This window comes from Triticum aestivum, chromosome 5D, assembly GCF_018294505.1.
Source record: "Triticum aestivum cultivar Chinese Spring chromosome 5D, IWGSC CS RefSeq v2.1, whole genome shotgun sequence".
In the NCBI taxonomy this organism is placed as follows: domain Eukaryota; kingdom Viridiplantae; phylum Streptophyta; class Magnoliopsida; order Poales; family Poaceae; genus Triticum; species Triticum aestivum.
In genome coordinates this window covers 199,494,537-199,516,687 of record NC_057808.1, presented here as the reverse complement: position 1 = coordinate 199,516,687, position 22,151 = coordinate 199,494,537, and positions in this window count along the sequence as shown.

Genomic DNA, 22,151 nt, shown 5'->3' with positions numbered 1-22,151 from the left:
GCCATGCATATCACATATTGCAACTTTCAGCATCACACTTATATTACAAACACGTATGTGTAAGGACTGCTCCGAATACATACCTTGTAACTCGTCAAGACGCATATTGATTAACGCAATGTCATCAGGCTGCTCCGAATACATAGGTGTTTGGGTTTGGGTTTTCCTCACTTGATGATTTTAGCTCAAAGTCCTCGGAGGATGGGATGCTCTCTATGACAAGTGTCAGTTTCTCTCGGAGCAGCCAACCAGCTAGTGGTTGTAGGGGCGGCTATTTATAGCCTAGGGAGCAGCCCGACATGATAATACATAAATGCCCTTCAATGATATGACCGTTAGGTGGATAGATATTTTGGGACAGCTGGCGCGCAGCACATCAACGGTCGGAAATTTGGCTATCAAATTCCTCAGGCTATCATGTTCCTCACTTGTAGGCAATCCACACTTGTGAATTCCTATCTCCTCAGTCAGAACAAATTCCTCAGAGACCAGAAGATCTTCGTCTCTGTCATTGAAGAAATTGACTGAACTGTATGAGATTTCCAATGGCTTCACTCGAAAGGATTGGTAGGTGTAGGATTTTGAGATGAACATCACTTCGAAACTTTTCCTTAGTTTTACCTCGACCCCCTTTAAGAGTACGGTGTTTCCTATGACTCAAGAAAGAGAAAACGAAACTACAAAAACAAAAGTCTTCACGCTTCATATTCTTCAAATGAATACCAAGTCTTCATAGTCACACCAATTTCTTCACTTTCAAAGTCTTCAGAAAGCCAAAGTCTTCAGCTGAAGACATTCATTTTTAGGGGTCGACTTTCTCTGTAAATATCAAACTCCTCATAGACTTATAGACATGTGTACACTCACAAACACATTAGTCCCTTAACCTATAAGTCTTCAATACACCAAAATCACTAAGGGGCTCTAGATGCACTTACAATCTCCCCCTTTTTGGTGATTGTTGACAATATAGGTTAAGTTTTCAATGGGGATAAACATATGATGTGTAAATGCTGATATTGAGGAATTTGATTGCAAGATATAGAAGAACTCCCCCTGAAGATGTGCATGAGTGAGGAATTTGCTTTTGAGTAGCAATGCACATTGTAGAGTAGAATCATGGAGATCTCCCCCTATATCTTGTAATTCATACACACATTTTATATATGATATGAAGAATTTGAAATGCATGATGAAATATGGTGACTGATGTAATTCAGCATGCTTGCATTAACATATATGAGGACATAGCATGCATAAGAACATAGCAAAAGTATCATACCACCATTGGACTTAGTTTACAACTCAATCCAACAAAAACTTCAGAAGAACGAGAGTTGCAACTTAAAAAAACGCCCATATAGAGACCCATTTGAAGACTAACTCAAATTTCTCCCCCTTTGTCATCGAATGACCAAAAGGGACAAAAAATGAGGACTAACGCCCCTGAAGAATATCATCACGAAGTCGATGGAGGAGCGCCCGTGTTGTTGGGGTCGTTTGTTGATGTAGGGTCTGCCGCAGTGTCGACCAAGTCTTCATTTTCATCAGTCTTGTGCGATGAAGAATATGAGCTGGCCACCAAGTGAGGAACTTTGATCTTCTTGAATTTCTTCGAAGGTGGTTGAGACCAGTCAAAGTCCTGCTTGAAGCCCATCTGCTTGAGATCTTCTTCACCGTAGAGATGAGACAAAACAGCCCAGGTGCGATCAAATACTTCATGTAGATAGTAATGGTTCTTCTTCACAGAGTTCTACGTGATTGTCATGTTCTGAAGAATTGAACCAAACTGTCGTTTGACCCATTTGTGGTCGCGATCGACCTTCTGATGAAGAATAAGGAGAAGCTCACGATCAGCCACCACCCTTGGAGCAGTGGCTTGAGGATTTGGCTTTCAAGCATTTGCGGCAGTGTCATGAGTGGCAGAGTCATCATTGGTGGAGTAGGATGCAGCTTTGTGAAACTGGCCATACAATGGACGAGTGCCTTCATCAATAATAGCATCCTTGCCCTTCTCATCAGATGAGGAAATAGGCCGTTTGAAGACCTCTATTGGGGGCAAGTAGCTGTGATGATTTAGAAAATCAGCCTTGTAGTTGATTGAAGACCTTGATTGGATAAATCTCATGATCCAGGGAGCGTAAGGCTTCAATTCAAACGGTGAAAGAGCGACATTGGGCAAAGTCCTCATGAAAAAATCATGGTAGTTGATAGGCACACCATGTATGTTGGTGAAAAGCAGATTCTTCATGATGCCAATGACCTCTTCTTCATTAGAGTCATGGCCCTTGATTGGACTGGGGGTCTTGGTCAATATCCTGTAAACTGCCCTTGGCACATAGAGCAATTCCTTGACGAGGAATTTGGTCCTAGGAGCTTGGCTTGGCTTCAATGGCTTCATCAGCACTTGCATGAAATGATCAAATAGTTTAGTGTCATGGTAGATGAGCCTTGCACCTTCAAGGCAAGGACTAACTGGGAGGGCATGAAGTAATTCAGAGGCCAGAGCTTTGAAGTGAGTGTTTTCAGTCATCCAATCCAGCACCCATGAATTCACATCTCCAGCGTTGCCTGTGATGTGCAACATAACATAGAACTGAAGAATGAGTTCTTCATTCCAGTCGCAGATGTCGGTGCAGAAGTTGAGCAGCCCAGCGTCGTGAAGAACACTGAGGACTGGGGTGAAGGAGGGCAGCGACTCCATATACACATGAGGAATATGCTCATGGTCAAAGATCTTGTCCTTATCGAATAGCAGTGAAGAATAGAAGTTCATCTGACTTGCTGTCCAGAAGTGCTTGCGTCGAAGACGAGCAGAGTCATAGGGATTGTATTCCGTGAAGAAAATGTGCTCATTGAAGAACTCATCAGCTTTGAACTTATGTTTCTTGGAGAAGGGATTCTTCGACTTGGGCTGAGGAGTGTCAGTCAAAGTCTTCACATCCTCTTGAATCACAGTCTCTGGAGCCGCAGGCTGAGGAATTTCAGTTGCAATGTCATCAGTAGCAGCCTGGGTCTCCATTTCTTCAGCAGCATGTACATTAGCACTAGTGGCTGGAACTCCTTCAGGGATGGTAAGAAGAGAAGCTTGAGGTTCTTCAGAGCCCGTGTGAATTTCTTCTGTTTGGACCGGGGACTGAGGAATTTGTTGCAGAGGTGAGAACATCGGTGAATAGGGGTGATGACTTTCCCAGTAGTCATCATTCAGAATTGGAGTGGTGCACCCAATGTCCACGCCTTCATCTTCCTCATCAGTTTCCTCAACGCATGTCTCTTCAGCCGTGAACTGAGGCATGGGCGATGATACCAGAGGGGTTGAAGGGATGTTATCCATTTCAATTTCTTCATCCAACTGCTCTGTCGAAGCAGAAGAAGGATCTTCTTCATCAGATTCATTTGGAATTTCATAATCTTCACCAAAGGGAACAATCTCCTTTGATGGCATGCTAGAAACTGGAACAACATCAATAGGATTTTCAAATGAGCTTGTCAAAGTCTTCGCCTTCTTTGGTGCAGAAGACTCTGAGGAAGCATATGATTTCCTTTTCCTCACAGCTACTCGCTCTGCAGCCTTGGCCTTCTTCACTTCTGATGTAGAAAGAAGGTTGATGCTTATTGTTGGAGCAGGAGGAGCAGAGGAAATTGGTTCATTTACCTCAGGCGCAACTGATGCAGTTGCCCTAGAATTGTCAGTGTCTTCAGGTGCAGCAGCAGATGCTTCAGCTGGCCTGGCTTGTTCTTCAGGTGCAACACTAGAGGTTGCCCTGGCAGATTCTTCAACGGCTGGGATGTCTTCATCAGCCCTGGTGCCTTCATTTTCTTCAGTAGCCTAATTTTCATCAGCGGTGCTGGCATGCTCTTCAGTAGGCTGAGCAGATGCTTCATCCTGAGGAGATTCACATTGCGTTGGGGCTGCAACATTGGAGGTGAATCCCTCGCCATCTTGACGAATCTGACTTTGGCTCCCAGCCAATCTGCACGGTAGGCGTCAAATTCATCACTGATGGTTTTGATCTCAGCTTGTATGGTCACAAGTTCATCAGTTGTCATTTTGCCAACATTCTTCTTCAGAAAACGCTCCTTCTTGTACTGAGCTTTCTTCAGTTGCCTGGCCTTTTCAAATTTCCGGTTTTCTTCGCCTATGAAGGCTGTCAACATGTGACTTTGACCAGGTGTGAGCTTGAAGTCAGGCATAGGAGTGTTGAGATCCTTGTGCCAGAGATCAACGAAATCGAGGATCAGCTTGGGATCCAACAGAAGAGGTACATCTGTGCCTTTGGCTCTAGTGGCTCGATGCTGTCTGTCTCTGATGATTTCTTCCAATTCTTCATCATCAGCCTCGTCTTCACTAGACGGTACATGGAAGGCGACCTCTTCTTGTGAGGACTTGGCCTTGTGCCTCGTCCAGCAGTGGCCTTTGTCTTCAGCAAAGTAGGGCCTGTTGAGGACTAAAGAGGAGCTGAGGAACTGGCAGAGGCTCCTGAAGCAATAGAGATGCCAGTGGTCCTTTGGCATGAGGCAAAGTGCACAGGTGCTGAGGACTTTGTAGGAGCAGCTGAAGATTTTGTAGCCGAGGGGACTAGAGCTGCTTGAGGAATTTGCCGTGAGGGCTTTGAAGAGCTGGGTCGTGAGGGCATTGAGGCAGAGGCACTGGGCTTGTGTGCAGGCTTCTTGAGCATAGCCTTCTTAGGCTTGCTAGCAGAGTCTTCGTTGAATTTCCTCACTGCTTCCTTGGCCACTTTGGCCAACTTGGCTTGCCGCTTGGCTCATTCATCAGGATAGTCCTCACCTCGCTTGAGGCTAGTGGGATCAGCAATCTGGCCAGGTGCCAGCAGAGGTCTTGGGCAAGGAGGGTGCAACGCGAATTTCTTCATGTATTTAGGAGTAACATATCTATACTCCCTCCATTCCCGTGCGCATCTCCTCTCTATCTTCTGAATGCGCACCTTGTGCTCATTCTTCGTTTCCTCAGCAGGTGTGCAGTACCCTGCATAGATGTCATCGGGGATCTCAAATGCTGTGTTGACTTCCAATCACTTTCCTCCTTTCTAAGGTCTCTTACCATCAGCCATTTTCTTCAGTTGAGGAATTTGAACAACAGAGTTCTCCGACGAGGTTTGCAATTTTTCTTCGAGGAACGCTGCAAATGAGTTAAGTTGATGAGAACTTAGTGATTTAGCAGCGGTCATGACTACCTGTGAATAGAGTATAGGTGCGAAGAATTTTGAGAGGTCACATGCGTTCTCAGAAGTTTTTTTTAAAGAACAAGTTTGAGGAATTTAACCAGAGGTGTCTTGAGGAATTTCACTAAACGTTCTTTGACTTAGGTTCCAGAGTTGTATAGATTGGAAAATCCACACAATTGAGGAATCTTGAAGAAAAATGTTGCTTAGAAAAACAGATCAAGAGCAGATGCATGTGAGGTGTTTATGAGTGTGGAAGTGAAGAATAAACACCTTTTGAAGATTTTGTGGAAATCATCAAAATCAACAAGGGCAATAAAAATAAATTTTATTTACCCATGACGAAGAACACGACAAACTGGGAGTTGTAGATGGGAAGTTCGTCCGTTCAGATCTTCCACGCCCTAACTTGGTGGCGGAAGACAGCTACGACGACGGCGGAGTGAAGATTTCTGCGGCCGGCACGAGTATGACGGCGACGAGGTCGAGGCAGTGAAGCTCTTCCTCGTCCACAATGATGGAAGTAGCGGCGGCGCTAGGTCAGAGAGCTCGAGCAAGGGGAGTGAGGTCGAGCGGGGTAAATGCAGTCTGAGGAGGGTGAGGAGCGTTTATAGCCGAGGTGAAAAACCGTTTGCCCGAGGAAAATGGACGAATGTGCCCCTGACCCTTCCCATCCTAGCGACATGTGTCACCCACATACGGTGAGGTGGAGATCGTGGGTGAATAGATAAGTCTTATCGCGAGATGCAAAACGATTTGAGCGGCAAAAGCTGAAAATTTGAGATATGGAATATTTTAAAGTTTTGTTCGCAAATTCTTCAGCTGACAAGGACATAGTGAAGATTTTGAACGGGTTTCAAATAGAACGCACATGAAGAATTTGTAAACAGGTTGGGTTGAGTTTAGCATAGAGGGGGAAGGGTCCGATCACATTCACTTAGCAGAAAAGTCAACTTGAAGAAATAGCTATAAGTGAATGTTGTAGAGGACAGAAAGCTCAAATATATATAGCCAATGAAGAACAACGACGGAAAGAGTGAAGACTATGCAAAGTTGAAGAATTTGAACAACTAACGAAATTCAAAACTGAAGAAAAACTCAAATTGAAGATTTTCAACTTTTGTTGGTGGCGTGAACCACAGTATAAGAACGATGATTTCAGACGCCGCATACAATTTTCGTAGCGCTCTGAGAATCAAATTCTTCGTTAACTTCTTCACACTTAGAGGGTTTGTCTTCATTGATTGAACAAAAACGTTACTTCGTGTCTTGCACATCTAAGTCATCAATTTTGCATAAGTGTTAGGATGTGTGTCCTTTTCAAAGGACATTCGAAGATTCTAAGATATTTAGCTCACACCGCAACTTGCTAAATCTCTTCTCATACAAGGGCTTTGTGAAGATATCGGCTAGCTGTTCTTCAGTCTTCACGTGCTCGATAGAGATGTCGCCCTTCAACACATGATCATGAAGAAAATGATGACGAATCTGAATGTGCTTTGTCTTCGAGCGCTGAACTGGGTTATGAGCAATCTTGATGGCACTCTCAGTAGAGAGGCACATTCTTCACATTGATGTCGTAGTCCTTCAGGGTTTGCTTCATCCATAGCAATTGAGCACAGCACAAACCAGCAGCAATGTACTCAACTTCAGCAGTAGAGAGTGATACGCAGTTCTGTTTCTTCGAGGACCAACATACCAAGGAACGTCCGAGGAAATGGTGTGTGCCTGATGTTGACTTGCGGTCCACACGATCACCAGCATAGTCAGAGTCTGAATATCCAATGAGATCAAAAGCCGAGCCCTTGGGGTACCAGAATCCAAGTGTTGGAGTGTGAGCTAGATATCAAAGAATATGCTTCACAGCCTTATGGTGTGATTCCTTCGGTGTAGCTTGAAAACGGGCACACATGCAAAACTAAGCATAATATCTGGCCTAGATGCACATAGATACAATAAAGAACCAATCATGGAGTGGTATACCTTTTGATCAAAGTCAATACCATTCTCATCAGTGCATAGATGGCCATTTGTGGGCATAGGGATTTTGACGCCTTTGCAGTCTTGCATGCCGAATTTCCTCAATACATCCTTGAGGTATTTCTCCTGAGATATGAACATGCCGTTGCGCCGTTGACGTATTTGAAGACCTAAGAAGAATTTCAATTCTCCCATCATAGACATTTGATATTCTTCACTCATCATATAGGCAAATTCATCACTGTATTGTTGGTCAGTATAGCCAAAGATGGTATCATCAACATATATATGAAACATGAATAATTCATCATCATAGGTTTTGGTGAAAAGAGTTGGGTCAAGTGAACCGGGTTTGAAGCCTTTCTTCATGAGGAATTCCTTCAAAGTATCATACCACGCCCGAGGGGCCTGCTTGAGGCCATAGAGGGCCTTGTTGAGTCTAAAGACTTTGTCAGGATGCTCTGGATCTTCAAAACCTGGGGGTTGAGCAACATATACTTCTTCCTCAAGCTTACCATCGAGGAATGCACTTTTCACATCAATTTGATATAAGATGATATTATGATGGTTAGCATAAGCAAGTAATATGCGAATAGCCTCAAGTCTAGCAACAGGTGCAAAAGTTTCATCGAAATCAATTCCTTCAACCTGTGTGTAGCCTTGAGCTACAAGTCGTGCCTTATTCCTCACCACGAGGCCATTTTCATCTTGCTTGTTGCGGTAGATCCATATTTTGCCAATGATATTGTGCTTGCGTGGGTCTGGTCGCTTGACAAGTTCCTAGACATTGTTGAGCTCGAACTGATGTAATTCATCTTGCATCGCTTGAATCCACTCAGGCTCCAGAAATGCCTCATCTACTTTCGTGGGCTCTCTGATAGAGACAAAAGCAAAGTGCCCACAAAAGTTAGACAAATGTGAAGCCTTTGAGCGTGTGAGAGGACCTGGTGCGTTGATGCCGCTGATGATTTTCTCGATCTGCACTTCATTTGCAATGCGAGGATGAGTGGGTTGACGACGTTGAGTCGGCTCAACATTTTCTTCAGAGCCATTTTCCTCAGGTGCACCAGCATGATGTTCTTCATGATCTGGAATGACTTCTTCAGCAGATTCTTCGGTAGGAATGACATCCTCAGTAGCCTTGAACTTGATGGATTCCTCGGGTGATTTTTCATCTAGCACGGGAGGTAGGTGCTATCTTTGTGAGCCATTAGTTTCATCGAACCGCACATCTACAGTTTCAACAACCTTGTGATGAACGGTGTTGAAGACTCTGTAGGTGTGTGAGTCCTTTCCGTAACCAAGCATAAAACCTTCATGTGCTTTTGGTGCAAATTTAGAATTGTGATGAGGATCTCTAATCCAACATTTAGCACCGAAGACTTTGAAATAACTCACATTGGGTTTCTTGTCAGTGAGGAGTTCATATGAGGTCTTTTTGAAGAATTTGTGAAGATATACCCTGTTGCTTAGGCCAGAAATGACGAGGCATCTTGTATTCGTCATGCATAGTGGGAGCCGTCTCAACAAGAGTCCTGTTCTTGCGCTCCACGACGCCATTTTGGCCTTGGTCATCTTTCCAGCTCCACAAGCTCCACACAGGTGATCCTTGAGGAATTTGACATCCTCGATACCAATGACATGCTTCTTCTTCGCGAGAGTGTGCAAGTTCCTCATGCCAGCATGAACAAGTCATCGATGCCATAGCCAGCCTTGTGAAGCTTTTGCAAGTAGGCATGTGGAAGGTTGTGGTCCTGTAGAGAAATCAACAACATACAAGTCTCCTCTCGTAAAGCCTTCGAAGACTTTGGAATGGTTAGCTTCCATAATCACAACACAACGATACTTGCCAAAGACAACAACCATATCAATATCACAAAGCATTGAGACAGACATGAGGTTGTATCCTAAGGACTCGACAAGCATGACTTTGTCCATGTGTCGATCCTTTGAGATCGCAACCCTACCTAGACCCAATACCTTGCTTTTGCCTTTGTCAGCGTAGGTGATATGCTTCAGATGTGATGGAGATAAAGCAGTGTCCATCAATAGGTTCTGGTCACCAGTCATGTGATTTGTACATCCACTGTTGAGGTCCCACTCAGTGGCTTTGGGTGATCATCCTGCAGATGAATTAGTGCATCTTACAAACTCATATACTTCATCAATGAAGAATACGATATCAGATTCATCAGATCAATTTCATCAAGCAATAGAAAAGATAAAATAGTATGAGGACGTGAGAAATGAAAATCCATTTCTTGATGATTAGCTTGCATCCTTTCAAGCATTATTCAGGCCTCCAACAAATTCTTCAGACGTTTTAAGTTCGTCTGGAGACCTAACCCTGCATAAGAGATTAGTTCTTTTTCTTCACCACCCACATCTGGAGGGGTGGCAAAGAGTTCATCATTCTGCGAGCTCCATAAGAGAAAGGTGGCATAGACGCCAATCCACTTCGTTTCACATAAGAGGGGTTAGAGTAAGCATATGAATAAGCAGAGAAATTCTTCGAGGACTTATGAACATAATGGTTTGAAGAATAATGCACATATTCATAGCCCTTAGATCTTTCTCGCGAAACAAAAATGTTAGCACGATGATGTTCATATGAGGACTTTGATCCATACGAGGAATTTGATCCATGTGAGGAATGTGGTCCATATGAGGACTTGGATCCATATGAAGACTTTGGTCCATATGAAGAATTTGATCTGGGGTTCCTTTTCTTCACAGGTGGTGCCATGATGACATTCACCTAAAGAATTTCAATGCACCTTTTGGGAAACCAAACTTTCTTCATAGGGGGGCCGTTCCTGCAGTTAGTGCCAACATATCTAGCAAATACTTCACCATTCTGATTTTTGAACAGTTTATAGTTGGAGTCAAATGACTCATCAGAACAATATGAAGATTCACATGTAAAGCCAGATAAAGTAGATGGATCTGCGGGAGGTCCCTTTGCAGCAACCCATGAGGTTTTGGAATACTGCTCAGGTTTCTAGTAGGTCCCATCAGCATTGAGTTTCCTCTCAAAGGCAATACCCTCTTTCCTAGGGTTCCTGTTGAGGATCTGCTTTTTAAGCACATCACAAAGTGCCTGATGCCCTTTGAGGCTTTTGTACATGCCTGTCACATACAATTCCTTCATCCCTGCATTGCCAGTGATACTAGTAGCATCCTCAAAGACAGTTGAAGAATTTGTAGCAATAGCAGCATATGAACTTTCTGTAGCGACCCGACCCGAATGGATCAAGTCTCTGTGCTTAAGTGTCATCCCTGGATCGGTATGCTGACACACACAGTACTCGAGGATTTATAACAGAGGTAAATAACATGTATAAAGTAACATAAATACTATTACCTCAATCCAAAAAGCGGAAGTAACAAGGTTGTGGATTCCCATCAACACCAACGGCAAAGTTGAGTGTAGAAATCGTAACCCTAACGTATCAATTACTCGTCGTAAGAATCCTGCAACATGAAACGTTGCAGCCCGAAAACGGGTCAGCACATGGAATATGCTGGCAAATTCACACCATAGAGAAATGATGAACAAAGGCTATCACTACATGCATATATGGCTGGTGGAAAAGCTCTATGGTTATAATGTTTTTGCGAAAAGCCAATTTTTCCCTACTGCAAAGGAATAAATTTTATTTAACTATCATGGTGGTTATTAAACATTGAGAAGGTACCTCCAACTCAATCCCAATTAAGTAACATCATTAACCAAACAAAATTAATTAAAGTAACATGATGAGATCAACGGGATAATCCAAGAACTAGATACTCAAGATGTCCATAACCGGGGACACGGCTAATCATGATTAGTTTGTACACTCTGCAGAGGTTTGTGCACTTTCCCCCACAAGACTCGATCGCCTCCGCTTGATTCTCGCACTACATGATGTTTGAGAAACGGATGACCGAGACACAGTCTTTCAGAAGCGTAAACTCTCTACTCCGGGTAGACCGTACCACCTACATCCCCTACATCTCCTAGTCTACCTCTTCAAGAGCTCACATAACTTAATCAACTATGCTAGAGCCCATAATAGCTTGTGGTTGCACACGGAAGTTTCTAGCATGAATAATCTCATGATCCCTTTGAGCCTGGGTGGCGGTCCATAGGATGATCACACGGGTACTCCGGGATATCCAAAAATACAGGCAGCACTGGGTTCTCCAGGTGCCTCAATCCACCCAGATGTGAGTTTTAGTTGCCACCTTAAGTAAACAATTAGTAAACAATCTCACATCTGTCGTGAATATCTCTCAAACCCAATCCACGTCTACAAGCATAGCATAGCGATATAAGCAACGTAGAAGTAACTCCCAAGGGTTTGATAATAAAACAGGTAATAGGTACTACCTCATCTACTTCCCAATACCCACAATTTAATTAGATCCTAATCATGCAATGTTTGAGGGTTGATCTAATGCAATAAAAACTGGGTATGGAAAAGTATGATCGAAGTGTTACTTGCCTGCAATGTTGATGAAGATGATTCGCACTCATAACTCTTGATAGTTCTACTCGTCACACTCCGGTCAATCTATCGTAAGCAAGCAATGGTAACCACACATAAGCAATCACTCAAAATATCAGAAAGAACGAAGAAGACGATTCGGAAATCATCAAAATCAAGCAAATAACTCTTGCAGCATAAAACAATTTCTAACAGTACCAAAATTATGTGAATTTGGCCTTATCAGAAAGTTTAGGTCAAGAGATTTGATTAGCAAAAAGAATCAACTCAAACGGAGTTACGAAACTGAAGTTATGAACAAAAGAAGTTTGAATTCAAATCTATTCTAATTCAAAATTTAAAATTTCAAAAACATGTTTGAGTTGGATTACTGGATAGAGGGGAACATAACGAAGACGTGGGCGTTGGTTTCGTTGGATTTGGACAAACGAATAAAAAGTTGCGACCGTTTGAAAAACAGGGACTAAACTGTAAATAAAATCATCACAGATAGGTCCCTGGCAAAAATAAACAAAAAAGGAAAAGCTAAATAATGAACGTTCGTTTTCTAAGCCTAACCCACGAACGTTCTCTAAATAAATAAACCTAAACAAAAACCGGTTTTATATAAAAAAACAAACTAGGGTTTTTGAAAAAAAAACCCGTAGGAAACCGAGCGGTTTTTGTATCGGTTCTCGCGGATTCGGCCGGCGGCGAGAAAACCAACGGCGGTGGCGGCGGCATTCTCCGGCGAGCGGGGCGAGGCGGCGACTTGGATCGACGGCGGCTCCGGGGTCGACGGCGATGGGCGAAGACGGCGGCGAGCGCGGCGCGGGGCGGCGGGGGCAGCAGCGCGGGCGGCGCGGGGCTAGGCGAGGCGCGGCTGCGGCGGCGGTGGTTGGCAGCGGCGGCGGTGATGCGGCTCGAGGCGGCGGCGAGAAGAGAGGAGAGAGAGAGAGGGGTCGGGGCTATTTATGGACGAGGACGACCTCGGGAGGCGTGGAGGAGGGGGCAAGGGGCAAAGGCGGCGGCGGTTTCCGTGGAGGTCACGGCGCGGCGGCGTGCTGGCTCGGGAGTCCTTCCCGAGCTTGGGGACGACGAGGAGGTGGGCTGGGCCGCGGCCTGGCCTGGGAGCTGGGCCGGCTCAGTTTGGCGGAGGGAGAGAGAGGAGAGAGAGAACAGTTCTGGGCTTCAGCCTGGCACTGTTCGAAGAGTTTTTTTTAACAGAGGGAAAAGAAAAGAAAACGAAAATAAAATAAAATATTATATAGGCATATAATATATCAAAATTTTCAGAAAAAGATTGTCTACAACATGAACATTTTTGTAAAGTCAAATAAAATCCACACAAATTTAAATAAATCAAACGGTGCTACTGCCTTAATAAAATCCAATAAAAATAATTTTAAAAATACCAAAATTAATTCAAATTTATTTCTCACCAATTTTCTGATGTAGGGAATCATTTTACCCTAATTTCCATATATTTTATTTTTGGAGAAAAATAATTTGAATAAAACCCAAATAACTCCAAATTAAAAATAATTTCCAAAAGGACTTGAATTTGATCCTTTTAAACTTCCAACTCATATTTCATATGTTTTGAAGAAGTCATTTTATCTTCTCTCGTGAAAATCATTGAGTTGCATAAAGTTTCAGAATTGGAAATATTCTCAAATGAAATTCAAATATTTTCAACACCCCTTGTCATTTAAATAAATGGAAGAAGTCATGTCATCTTCTCTCCATGGTTTTGTGATGAAAAGAATTTGAATTCATGGAGATCATAAAAGCAAAATGAAAGTTTGGGAAAGTCCTTTTATTCCCTCTCATTTAACTTTCGAAAGATTTTGAATTCACTCACTTTCAGTCAATCAATCACACAACAAGTCAAATCTATCTATTTATTATAACATTCCAAAATTTAGAATTTTGGGATGTTACACTTTCAGGTGAAGAATTAGCAGATTCACGTTCAATGCATTTCAAACATGGTGGAATGAATTCTTCCTGAGCGGCACTGATCTGTTGAGCAAGCAATGAATCACGCTCCTTCTAAATATCTTCATAACTCACCCTTAGCTTCTCAAGATCTTGCTTTCTTTGAAGAAATTCATAAGAAATCTTCTCATGATCAGATAAGAGAGTGTTATGATGACTCTGAAGGTTATCAAACTTGGATTGAAGTCTCTGAAGATTATCAGTCAAGGTTTGAGTGCGATCCACTTCTTCATCCAACAGGTCATCGCTTTTGTCTAGCATATTTTGAACCTTTTCAAACGCCTTTTGTTGTTTCACAGCAATCTTAGCAAGTTTAGAGTAGCTAGGCTTGAGGTTTTCATCAGATTCATCCTCACTTGATTCAGAGGAGGGATATTTGAGTACCTTGGCACCCTTTTCCATGAAGCAATAGGTGGGAGCATAGTCATCATCGCCGTCATCAGCCGTGTTGGGGAAGTCATTCTCCTCAGAGTTGAAGATGGACTTGCTGAGGAAAGCAGTAGCGAGGGCTAGGCTCGCTACACCAGATTCTGACTCCTCAGATGCCTCCTCTTCCTCATTTTCCTCAGATTCAGCTTCAGAGTCCTTTCCTTGCCAATGAATGACCGAGCCTTCTTGGAGTTGCTCTTCTTGTGAGATGAAGACTTCGAGGATTTTGATGATGAAGACTTTGAAGATTTCTTCTTATTCTTTGAGTCATCGGAACTGTAATCCTTGTATTTCTTCTTCTTTGATTCCTTTTCCCACAGAGGACAATCTTGAATGCAGTGACCAGGTTTCTTGCATTTGTGGCAAGTTCTCTTCCTGTAGTCACGGGATGAGGAATATGATCTCATGTCATCATTTATTGAGGATTTACCAAAGCGACCACATCTTGAGAACTTCTGGAATTTCCTCACGAGCATTGCTAGCTCCTGGCTCAGTTCTTCAGGATCACCAAGGCTGCTACCAGAATCCTCACCTTCAGATTCAAAGACTGCCTTGGCCTTCAAAGCATGAGTTCTGCCATAGCTTGATCCATAGAGATCTCTCTTCTCAGCAAGTTGGAACTCATGAGTGTTTAGCCTCTCGAGAATATCAGCGGGATCAAGTGCCTTGTAGTCTCCACATTCTTGTATCATCAGTCCTAGAGTGTCAAATGAGGAATCAAGCGATCTCATCAATTTCTTCACCACCTCATGGTCGATGATGTCAGTGGCACCAAGTGCTTGAAGCTCATTTGAGATGTCAGTGAGGCTATCAAAGGTTTGCTGAACATTCATTGTCGAGTCTTTTGAAGCAGTTGAAGAGATTGCGAAGAACGTCAACTCGAGAGTCACGCTGTGTTGAGACTCCCTCGTTGACCTTAGAAAGCCTAACCCAGATAAGCTTTGCTGTCTCCAAAGCACTCACTCTGTGCTACCTCTTGAGCATGTGTTGGTTTTCCCTTGAAGAGGAAAGGGTGATGCAGCAAAGTAGCGCAAGTATTTCCCTCAGTTTTTGAGAACCAAGCTATCAATCCAGTAGGAGACTACACGCAAATCCCCAGTACATGCACAAACAAATAAGGACCTTGCAACCAATGCGATAAAGGGGTTGTCAATCCCTTCACGACCACTTGCAAAAGTGAGATCTGATAGAGATAATAAGATAAATATTTTTGGTATTTTTGTGGTATAGATTGGAAAATAAAGATTCCAAAATAAATAGTAAACTAGAATTGTAGATTGGAAACTTATATGATGTAAAGTAGACCCGGGGGCCATAGGTTTCAGTAGTGGCTTCTCTCAAGATAGCATGTATTACGGTGGGTGAACAAATTACTGCCGAGCAATTGATAGAAAAGCGCATAGTTATGATGATATCTAAGGCAATGATCATGAATATAGGCATCACGTCCATGACAAGTAGACCGAAACAATTCTGCATCTACTACTATTACTCCACACATCGACCGCTATCCAACATGCATCTAGAGTATTAAGTTCATAAGAACGGAGTAACGCATTAGGCAAGATGACATGATGTAGACGGATAAACTAAAGCAATATGATAGAAACCCCATCTTTTTATCCTCGATGGCAACAATACAATACGTGCCTTGCTTCCCCAACTGTCACTGGGAAAGGACACCACAAGATTGAACCCAAAGCTAAGCACTTCTCCCATTGCAAGAAAGATCAATCTAGTAGGCCAAACTAAATCGATAATTCGAAGAGACTTGCAAAGATATCAAATCATGCATATAAGAATTCAGAGAAGAATCAAATAATATTCATAGATAATCAAGTACATAAACCCACAATTCATCGGATCTCGGCAAACACACCGCAAAAAGAGTTACATCGAATAGATCTCCAAGAGAATCGAGGAGAACTTCGTATTGAGATCCAAAGAGAGAGAAGAAGCCATCTAGCTAATAACTATGGACCCGAAGGTCTGTGGTAAACTACTCACACATCATCAGAGAGGCTATGGTGTTGATGTAGAAGCCCTCCGTGATCGAATCCCCCTCCGGTGGAGCGCCGGAAAAGGCCCCAAGATGGGATCTCACGGGTACAGAAGGTTGCGGCGGTGGAAAAGGTGTTTTGTGGCTCCCTCCGAGGGTTTCAGGGTATAAGAGTATATATAGGCGAAAGAAGTAGGTCGGTGGAGCTGCGAGGGGCCCACGAGGGTGGGGGCGCGCCCTCCTGCCTCGTGGCTTCCTCGCTGCTTCCTTGACGTCCACTCCAAGTCTCCTGGATTGCGTTTGTTCCAAAAATGATCCTCGCGAAGGTTTCATTCCGTTTGGATTCCGTTTGATATTCCTTTTATGCGAAACATTAAAATAGGCAAAAAAAACAGCAATTTGTACTAGGCTTTCGGTTAATAGGTTAGTCCCAAAAATAATATAAAAAGGTATATTAAAGCCCATTAAACATCCAAAACAGATAATATAATAGCATGGAACAATCAAAAATTATAGATACGTTGGAGACGTATCAAGCATCCCCAAGCTTAATTCATGCTCGTCCTCGAGTAGGTAAATGATAAAAACAGAATTTTTGATGTGGAATGCTCCCTAACATAATTTTCAATGTAATTCTCTTTATTGTGGCATGAATGTTCAGATCCAAAAGATTCAAGATAAAAGTTTAATATTGACATAAAAATAGTAATACTTCAAGCATGCTAACCAAGCAATTATGTCTTATCAAAATAACATAGCCAAAGAAAGCTTATCCCTACAAAATCATATAGTTTGGCTATGCTTCATTTTTGTCACACAAAATGCTCCCATCATGCATAACCCCGATGACAAGCCGAGCAATTGGTTCATACTTTTTAACGCGCTTCAGCCTTTTCAACCCTTACGCAATACATGAGCGCAAGCCATGGATATAGCACTATAGGTGGAATAGCATATGATGATGGAGGTTATGTGAGAAGACAAAAAAGGAGAAAGTCTCACATTGACGCGGCTAATCAACGGGCTATGGAGATGCCCATCAATTGGTGTCAATGCGAGGAGTAGGGATTGCCATGCAACGGATGCACTAGAGCTATAAGTGTATGAAAGCTCATCAAAAGAAACTAAGTGGGTGTGCATCCAACTTGCTTGCTCACGAAGACCTAGGGCATTTTGAGGAAGCCCATCATTGGAATATACAAGCCAAGTTCTATAATGAAAAATTCCCACTAGTATATGAAAGTGACAAAATAAGAAACTCTCTATCATGAAGATCATGGTGCTATTTTGAAGCACAAGTGTGGAAAAAGGATAGTAACATTGTCCCTTCTCTCTTTTTCTCTCATTTTTTTGTTTGGGCTTCTTTGGCCTCATTTTTTTATTTGGGCTTCTTTGGCCTCATTTTTTCATAGTCTCCATCATTCTTTCCTCACATGAGACAATGCTCTAATAATGATGATCATCACACTTTTATTTACTCATAACTCAATGTTACAACTCGATACTAGAACAAAAATATGACTATGTGAATGCCTCCGGCGGTGTACCGGGATATGTGATGAATCAAGAGCGACATGTATGAAAGAATTATGAAAGTGGCTTTGCCACAAATACGATGTCAACTACATGATCATGCAAAGAAATATGACAATGATGGAGTGTGTCATAATAAACGGAACGACGGAAAGTTGCATGGCAATATATCTCGGAATGGCTATGGAAATGCCACAATAGGTAGGTATGGTGGTTGTTTTGAGGAAGATATAAGGAGGCTTATGTGTGATAGAGCGTATCGTATCACGGGGTTTGGATGCACCGGCGAAGTTTGCGCCAACTCTCAAGGTGAGAAAGGGCAATGCGCGGTACCGTAGAGGCTAGCAAATTGCGGAAAGGTAAGAGTGCGTATGATCCATGGACTCACATTAGTCATAAAGAACTCATATACTTATTGCAAAAGTTTATTAGCCCTCGAACCAAAGTACTACTACGCATGCCCCTAGAGGGATAGATTGGTAGGAAAAGACCATCGCTTGTCCCCGACCGCCACTCATAAGGAAAGCACTCAAAGAACACCCCATGCTTCAAATTTGTCACACAACGTTTACCATGCGTGCATGCTATGGGACTTGCCAACTTTAACACAAGTATTTCTCAATTTCACAATTACCCAACTAGCATGACTCTAACATTACCACCTTTATATCTCAAAACATCTATCAAGTATCATAGTATTCAATGCACTCTATATGAAAGTTTTTATCATACCCATCTTGAATGCCTATCATATTAGGACTAATTTTATAGCCAAAGCAAATTACCATGCTGTTCTAAAAGACTCTCAAAATAATATAAGTGAAGCATGAGAGATCAATAATTTCTATAAAATAAAACCACCACCGTGCTCTAAAAAATATAAGTGAAGCACTAGAGCAAAATTATCTAGCTCAAAAGATATAAGTGAAGCACATAGAGTATTCTAATAAATTCCGATTCATGTGTGTCTCTCCCAAAAGGTGTGTACAGCAAGGATGATTGTGGTAAACTAAAAAGCAAAGACTCAAATCATACAAGACGCTCCAAGCAAAACACATATCATGTGGTGAATAAAAATATAGCCTCAAGTAAAGTTACCGATAGATGAAGACGAAAGAGGGGATGCCTTCCGGGGCATCCCAAGCTTAGGCTTTTGGTTGTCCTTGAATTTTACCTTGGGGTGCCTTGGGCATCCCCAAGCTTAGGCTCTTGCCACTCCTTATTCCATAATCCATCAAATCTTTACCCAAAAACTTGAAAACTTCACAACACAAAACTCAACAGAAAATCTCATGAGCTCCGTTATTATAAGAAAACAAACCACCACCTTAAGGTACTGTAATGAACTCATTCTTTATTTATATTGGTGTTAAACCTACTGTATTCGAACTTCTCTATGGTTCATACCCCCCGATACTAGCCATAGATTCATCAAAATAAGCAAACAACACACGAAAAACAGAATCTGTCAAAAACAGAACAGTCTGTAGTAATCTGAATTGTTCGAATACTTGTGGAACTCCAAAAATTATGAAAAACTAGGATAACCTGGATAATTTGTATATTGATCTACTGCAAAAAGAACTGGTATTTTATCACGTTCTGGTGAATTTTAACAATTATTTTCGTGAGCGCAAAGTTTCTGTGTTTTTCAGCAAGATCAAACAACTATCACCCAAGAAGATCCTATTGGTTCTACTTGGCACAAACACTAATTAAAACGTAAAAACACATCTAAACAGAGGCTAGATGAATTATTTATTACTAAACAGGAACAAAAAGCAAGGAATAAAAATAAAATTGGGTTGCCTCCCAACAAGCGATATCGTTTAACGCCCCTAGCTAGGCATAAAAACAAGAATAGATCTAGGTATTGTCATCTTTGGTATGCAATCCATAAGTGGCTCTCATAATAGATTCATAAGGTAATTTAATTTTCTTCCTAGGAAAGTGTTCCATGCCTTTCCTTAATGGAAATTGTAATTTAATATTTCCTTCTGTCATATCAATAATTGCACCAATCGTTCTAAGGAAAGGTCTACCAAGAATAATAGGACATGTAGGATTGCAATCTATATCAAGAAGAATTAAATCTACGGGCACATAGTTCTTATTTGCAACAATAAGAACATAATTAATCCTTCCCATAGGTTTCTTAATGGTGGAATCCGCAAGATGCAAATCTAAAGAACAATCATCAAATTCACGGAAACCTAGCACATCACACAAAGTTTTGGGAATCGTGGAAACACTAGCACCCAAATCACATAAAGCATAACATTCATGATTTTTTATCTTAATTTTAATAGTAGGTTCCCACTCATCATAAAGTTTTCTAGGGATAGAAACTTCTAATTCAAGTTTTTCTTCATAGGATTGCATTAAAGCATCAACGATATGTTTGGTAAAAGCTTTATTTTGACTATAAGCATGAGGAGAATTTAACATGGATTGCAACAAGGAAATACAATGTATCATAGAAAAATTGTCATAATTAAATTCCTTGAAATACAAAATAGTGGGTTCATTGCTATCTAAAGTTTTGACCTCCTCAATCCCACTTTTACCAATTTTTGCATCAAGATCTAAAAACTCCGAATCATTGGGACGCCTTTTAACTAAAGTTGACTCATCTCCGTCCCATCTTTATCAAGATTCATATTGGAAAATAGAGATTTAATAGGAGACACATCAATCACTTTAGATCTTCATCATTATTGTTATTATCTAGATCTTCCAGTTTAGCGGCCATCTTATTAACTAAGGTGGCTTGCTTATCTGAAATTTGGGCTATCAAGTTTTCAAGATGAACAAACTGAGATTTCAAACCATAAAATTCCTTAGACATATCATCGAGCTCTTTATTCATGTACTCCATAAAACTTTTTTGTTCTTTAAGCTCGTTTCTGAAGAAATTATTATGCTCAAACTGCAAAGACATAAAGCTTCTAACATTGTTTTCAATTTCTTCCAACCTTCTAAGGTGGGGATCAACGCTTTAGGTGGAGCCATTGTGACAAACAATCAATCAAACACACAAGCAAACAAGAAGCAAGTGGAAAAAGGGAAAATAAAACGGCAAAGGTGAAGTGGGGGAGAGGAAAAGGAGAGGCAAATGACAAATAATGTAATGCGAGGGATAAGAGTTTGTGATGGGTACTTGGTATGTTGACTTGTGCATAGATCTCCCCGGCAACGGTGCCAGAAATCCTTCTTGCTACCTCTTGAGCATGTGTTGGTTTTCCCTTGAAGAGGAAAGGGTGATGTAGCAAAGTAGCGTAAGTATTTCCCTCAGTTTTTGAGAACCAAGGTATCAATCCAGTAGGAGACTACACGCAAATCCCTAGTACCTGCACAAACAAATAAGAACCTTGCAACCAACGCGATAAAGGGGTTGTCAATCCCTTCACGACCACTTGCAAAAGTGAGATCTGATAAAGATAATAAGATAAATATTTTTGGTATTTTTGTGGTACAGATTGGAAAATAAAGATTCCAAAATAAATAGTAAACTAGAATTGTAGATTGGAAACTTATATGATGTAAAGTAGACCCGGGGGCCATAGGTTTCACTAGTGGCTTCTCTCAAGATAGCATGTATTACGGTGGGTGAACAAATTATTGCCGAGCAATTGATAGAAAAGCGCATAGTTATGATGATATCTAAGGCAATGATCATGAATATAGGCATCACGTCCCTGACAAGTAGACCGAAACGATTCTGCATCTACTACTATTACTCCACACATCGACCGCTATCCAGCATGCATCTAGAGTATTAAGTTCATAAGAACGGAGTAACGCATTAGGCAAGATGACATGATGTAGAGGGATAAACTCAAACAATATGATATAAACCCCATCTTTTGATCCTCGATGGCAACAATACAATACGTGCCTTGCTACCCCTGCTGTCATTGGGAAAGTACACCGCAAGATTGAACCCCAAAGCTAAGCACTTCTCCCATTGCAAGAAAGATCAATCTAGTAGGCCAAACTAAACCGATAATTTGAAGAGACTTGCAAAGATATCAAATCATGCATATAAGACTTCAGAGAAGAATCAAATAATATTCATAGATAATCAAGTTCATAAACCCACAATTCATCGAATCTTGGCAAACACACCGCAAAAAGAGTTACATCGAATAGATCTCTAAGAGAATCGAGGAGAACTTTGTATTGAGATCCAAAGAGAGAGAAGAAGCCATCTAGCTAATAACTATGGACCCGAAGGTCTGTGGTAAACTACTCACACATCATCGGAGAGGCTGTGGTGTTGATGTAGAAGCCCTCCGTGATCGAATCCCCCTCCGGCGGAGCACCGGAAAAAGCCCCAAGATGGGATCTCATGGGTACAGAAGGTTGCGGCGGTGGAAAAGGTGTGTCGTGGCTCCCTCCGAGGGTTTCAAGGTATAAGAGTATATATAGGCGAAAGAAGTAGGTCGGTGGAGCCGCGAGGGGCCCACGAGGGTGGGGGCGCGCCCTCCTGCCTCGTGGCTTCCTCACTGCTTCCTAGACATCCACTCCAAGTCTCCTAGATTGCGTTTGTTC